This window comes from Adiantum capillus-veneris, chromosome 3 (genome assembly GCF_014529385.1).
Source record: "Adiantum capillus-veneris isolate H3 chromosome 3, ASM1452938v2, whole genome shotgun sequence".
Lineage (NCBI taxonomy): Eukaryota > Viridiplantae > Streptophyta > Polypodiopsida > Polypodiales > Pteridaceae > Adiantum > Adiantum capillus-veneris.
Genome location: NC_140933.1, coordinates 145,121,559 through 145,127,196, shown reverse-complemented (window position 1 = coordinate 145,127,196; position 5,638 = coordinate 145,121,559).

Genomic DNA, 5,638 nt, shown 5'->3' with positions numbered 1-5,638 from the left:
CATATACCACCGCAAAGATTGACCCCATAGCGGTGCCCTTAATTTGGTGCCAAAATTGTCCATTGAAAGAGAGATAATGGTGGTTGAGGATAAGAGAGGCTAAGGACAATATAAAGTGGATCTTAGGAGAAGGGAAGAACCCCTTGATGGAATGCTTAAGGGCAAAGAGGCCATCTTGTATGGGGATACTGGGATACAGAGACTCCACATCAAAGGTGAAGAGGATAATGTTGGGAGGAAAAGGAATAGAAGCTAGGTCTAAAATCAGAGAGTGAGAGTCCTTCAAGTGTTGTCTTTTGGACAAAAGAATGGGGTAAAGCTCTGCATGGAGCCATTTAGAGGCATTCTCCAAAATGTAGCCTTTGTACGAACAAATGGGGCGGCCAACGAGGATGGGTTTGTGGATTTTAGGTAAAAGAAAAAAAGGGCAAGGTTTTGGGTTTTCATGCGAGGAGGAGAGGATGAAAGCTCTTTCGTTGCCGGGAAGAAGAGGGTAATTAGTGACAATAGAGAAAAGGAGGGAGAGTACAAAAGGTAAGGGGGGTGTGGAGATTTTGGAGTAGGTGAAAGGGTCCATGAGATGACGCAAAGCTTCAAAACAATACCAAGACCTAGAGAGGATTACGGGACCTAAATTCTTATCTACAGGTTTGATAATAATGCTACTATCCTCTCTTAATGATGAGATGCAATTCATTAAAAGAGGTTTGATAATAATGCTACTATCCTCTCTTAATGATGAGATGCAATTCATTAAAAGAGGTTCAGAGTGAAAAGGAGGAAGAGAGGAGAGAAGATTCCTAAGGAGAGAAGAGGTAAGCTCAAAGGTTTGGCTAAGAGAAGTGGAGGGAGAGGGAGGATTCCAAATAGGATTAGAGATAGAGAAAGGGGAGGGAGGAAGAGAGGGTTCATTTTTAAAGAACATTTTGAGTTGTAAACCACTTTCTAAATTGGAGTAAGCTTGAAGAAAAGAGGAGAGGGGGAGAGGGGGAGAGGGAGGAATGTAAATGAGACCCAGGCCTACAAGCCTTTGTTCGGAGTGGGAGAGAGGGCGATTGGAGAGATTATGGTAGGAGAGGTTGGTAGCCTTGTGCTCAAGGGAAAACGTAGTAATTTTGCTAAGAGACAAAATCTTAAAAAGGTGGGGGTTAGAGTGGGGGAGCCAAAATTTACAACGCTTCCTACCCGAGTAGGGGAAGTGGGAAAGGAGAGGAAATATACACGGAGCAGGGGCTTGTGAGAAGAGAAAATGGACCCAAGTGGTAGGTGCTCTTTCCCTACTGCACTCTCCTCCATTGCAAGTTTTTTGAAGTTCTAAGCAAACTGTGCTTAGGGTGGAGGGGCTTGGATTGTTGCGTGAGAGAGTTGAGGAGATAATTGGGGATTTTGAGTAGAGAGGGTAGGGGCACGATGTTGGATGAGGATGAAGATGGAAAGGAGTTCTTTGGAGTGTTCAAAATGGGAGGATTGTAAGAGGGGAAAGTAGAGCAGGTGTGGCCTAAAGGAGGCGAGGTTTTAGGCTTTTTAAAAGGTTGATGGGCAAGGTTTTCATGGGGGGTTCCAATCAAAGGGGAGGATTTCTTGAAGTTTTGGCGAGTGGTATTCGCATGCAAGTTTACCTTTGGAGGAGAGGGTTTGTAGGGTTTTGAGCGGTGGGAGTTGTAAGCGGGCTTCTTTCGAGGGGGTGAAAGAAGCTTTTTCATTTGTGTGGTGACTTCATGAAGCACCAATTTTTGCAATAAAAAGAAATCAAAGCGAGCAAAACTTGCGAGAGAAGATAGAGACCAAGGATGTGGTTGGGGGGGGGGGGGGGGGGGAGGCTGGGGGGGTAGAAATAGAAGCATGTATTACACCAAACGGGTTTCCCTTAATAAGATCTTCAGTGGTGTAAACAATAGGAGGATATGGAGGGGGTATAAATAGTTAGGTGTGGCTCAAAAAACTGCAATAGGTACTATATTAAAGAGGGGTAGTACCCATTGAAAGACATATAATGACCACTCTTTAAGTGGGTACCTTACAAAAAAGGAGGGAAAGGGAGGGAAAGGAAGAGGGTTGATAGGGTAATAAAGTTTGTGCATGGGCTGCTAAAAGGAGTGGCCAGAAATGTACAAAAACGAAGAAAATTCCAAGTATGTTGACTCCGTCCAGGGAATGGGTGTAGTTATTTAGAGGGGTTGCACATAACCAAGATGTCAAAGATTATCGAAGTAAGCTGAGGCAGGGTTTAGTAAAAAATGGAGAGTGGAATTCCTATTTCCTTGGGGTAGGGGGGGGGGGGGGGGGGGGGGGGGGTGGGGCGGGAAGAAGGTTTAGAGAGCAAAGTGTCGAGATTGGGCGCATTTGTACAACATATCAAAGGTTTAGGTAAATGCGCGAGGTCGGTGTTGGATTTAAGAAGCTTAGTGAGGGGTTTGATAATGGAACGGGACAAATTGAGATGGCGTATTAGAGGTGAGAAAGGAATCTTGACGATGGTTGGAACGGGTTTGGTTTTGGACACAGATTGGAGGAGAGAGGGTCTCAGGTTGTAGGAAAGGTATAGGAAGCAAGCTTCCAAGAGGGGAGAGGGATAACCTTCGCTCTTAGCCTAGCAAAGAAAAGGTTACGAATGGAGATAAAGCTTGAAGGAGAGCTTTCTCTAATAATGTATCTCTGAAGCTCTGAGAGAATAAAGGCGATCTTTTGGTGCGTAGGGTGCCAACATTGCCAAGGGATATAGTTGTATGAATTGAGGCTTTTTTGGTAGCAATGGGTATCTAAGAATCCATAAGCGCCGAAAGAGGGTCCCTTAAAGAAGTGAATATCCTGAATAAAAGCTTCTTGCGAGGATGTCGCAACGGAGATTTTGATATGTTCTTGAAGAGGGTGCCCATGCTTTTGGAGGAGCTTGTTTACGCTAGAGAGAGGACTGTCCCATATTCCAAAGGCTAAGGACAATATATAGTGGATCTTAGGAGAAGGGAAGAACCCCTTGATGGAATGCTTAAGGGCAAAGAGGCCATCTTGTATGGGGATATTGGGATACAGAGACTCCACATCAAAGGTGAAGAGGATAATGTTGGGAGGAAAAGAAATAGAAGCTAGGTCTAAAATCAGAGAGTGAGAGTCCTTCAAGTGTTGTCTTTTGGACAAAAGAATGGGGTAAAGATGTGCATGGAGCCATTTAGAGGCATTCTCCAAAATGTAGCCTTTGTACGAACAAATGGGGTGGCCAACGAGGATGGGTTTGTGGATTTTAGGTAAAAGAAAGAAGGGGCAAGGTTTTGGATTTTCATGCAAGGAGGAGAGGATGAAAGCTCTTTTGTTACCAGGAAGAAGAGGGTAATTGGTGACAATAGAGGAAAGGAGGGAGATTACAAAAGGTAAGGGGGGTGTGGATATTTTGGAGTAGGTGTAAGGGTCCATGAGATGACACAAGGCTTTAAAAACAATACCAAGACCTAGAGACGATTACGGGACCTAAATTCTTATCTGCAGGTTTGATGATGATGCTACTATCCTTTCTTAATGATGAGATGGAATTCATTAAAAGAGGTTTAGAGTGAAAAGGAGGAAAAGAGGATAGAAGATTCCTAAGGAGAGAAGAGGTAAACCTCAAAGGTTTGGCTAAGAGAAGTGGAGGGAGAGGGAGAAGTGGAGGGAGAGGGACGATTCCAAAGAGGATTAGAGATAGAGAAAGGGGAGGGAGGAAGAGAGGGTTCATTTTTAAAGAACATTTTGAGTTGTAAACCTCTTTCTAAATTGGAGTAAGCTTGAAGAAAAGAGGAGAGGGGGGGAGGGGGAGAGGGAGGAATGTAATTGAGACCGAGGCCTACAAGCCTTTGTTTGGAGTGGGAGAGAGGGCGATTGGAGAGATTATGGTAGGAGAGGTTGGTAGCCTTGTGCTCAAGGGAAAACGTAGTAATTTTGCTAAGAGACAAAATATTAAAAAGGTGGGGGTTAGTGAGGGCGAGCCAAAATTTACAACGCTTCCTACCCGAGTAGGGGGAGTGGGAAAGGAGAGGAAATATACATGGAGGAGGGGTCCAAATATGGGGAAAGAGAGGGGCTTGTGAAAAGAGCAAATGGACCCAAGTGGTAGGGTGCTCTTTCCCTACTGCACTCTCCTCCATTGCAAGTTTTTTGAAGATCTAGGCAAACTGTGCTTAGGGTGGAGGGGCTTGGATTGTGGCGTGAGAGAGTTGAGGGGATAATTGGGGATTTTGAGTAGAGAGGGTAGGGGCACGATGTTGGATGAGGATGAAGATTGGAAGGAGTTCTTTGGAGTGCTCAAAATGGGAGGATTGTAAGAGGGGAAAGTAGAGCAGGGGTGGCCTAAAGGAGGCGAGGTTTTAGGCTTTTTAAAAGGTTGATGGGCAAGGTTTTTATGGGGGGTTCCAATCAAAGGGGAGGGTTTCTTGAAGTTTCGGCGAGTGGTATTCCCATGCAAGTTTACCTTTGGAGGAGAGGGTTTTTAGGGTTTTGAGCGGTGGGAGTTGTTAGCGGGCTTCTTTCGGGGGGGTGAAAGAAGCTTTTTCATTTGTGTGGTGACTTCATGAAGCACCAATTTTGGCAATAGAAATAAATCAAAGCCAGCGAAACTTGCGAGAGAAGATAGTGACCAAGGATGTGTTTGGGGGGGGGGGGGAGGCTGGGTGGATAGAAACAGAAACATGTATCACACCAAACACGTTTTGCTTAATAAGCTCTTCAGTGGTGTAAACAATAGGAGGATATGGAGAGGGTATAAATAGTGAGGTGTGGCTAAAAAAATTGCAATAGGTACTAAATTAAAGAGGGGTAGTACCCATTGAAAGACAGATAATGACCACTCTTTACGTGGGTACCTTACAAGAAAGGAGGGAAAGGAAGAGGGTTGGTAGGGTAATAAAGTTTGTGCATGGGCTGCTAAAAGGAATGGCAAAAAATGTACAAAAAGGGAAAAAATTCCAAGTATGTTGACTCCGTCTAGGGAATGGGTGTAGTTATTTAGAGGGGTTGCACATAACTAAGACGTCAAAGATTATCCAAGTAAGCCTCTAAACGGCTCCATGCACAACTTTACCCCATTCTTTTGTCCAAAAGACAACACTTGAAGGACTCTCACTCTCTGATTTTAGACCTAGCTTCTATTTGTTTTCCTCCAAACATTATTCTCTTCACCTTTGATGTGGAGTCTCTGTATCCCAGTATCCCCATACAAGATGGCCTCTTTGCCCTTAAGCATTCCATCAAGGGGTTCTTCCCTTCTGCTAAGATCCACTTTATATTGTCCTTAGCCTCTCTTATCCTCAACCACCATTATCTCTCTCTCAATGGACATTTTTGGCACCAAATTAAGGGCACCGCTATGGGGTCAAACTTTGCGGTTGTATATGCTTGCCTTTTTCTTTGCTTTTTAGAAGAGGGCTTGAATCTCCTTTCTTCCTTTTCTCTTCTCTATTTCAAGAGATTTGTAGATGATGGCTTTGGAATATGGGATGGCCCTCTCTCTAGCCTAAACAAACTCCTCTAGAATTATGGACACCCTCTCCAAGAACATATCAAAATCTCCGTTGCGACATCCTCGCAAGAAGCTTTTATTCTAGATATTCACTTCTTCAAGGGACCCTCTTTTAGCGCTTATGGATTCTTAGATACCCATTGCTACCAAAAA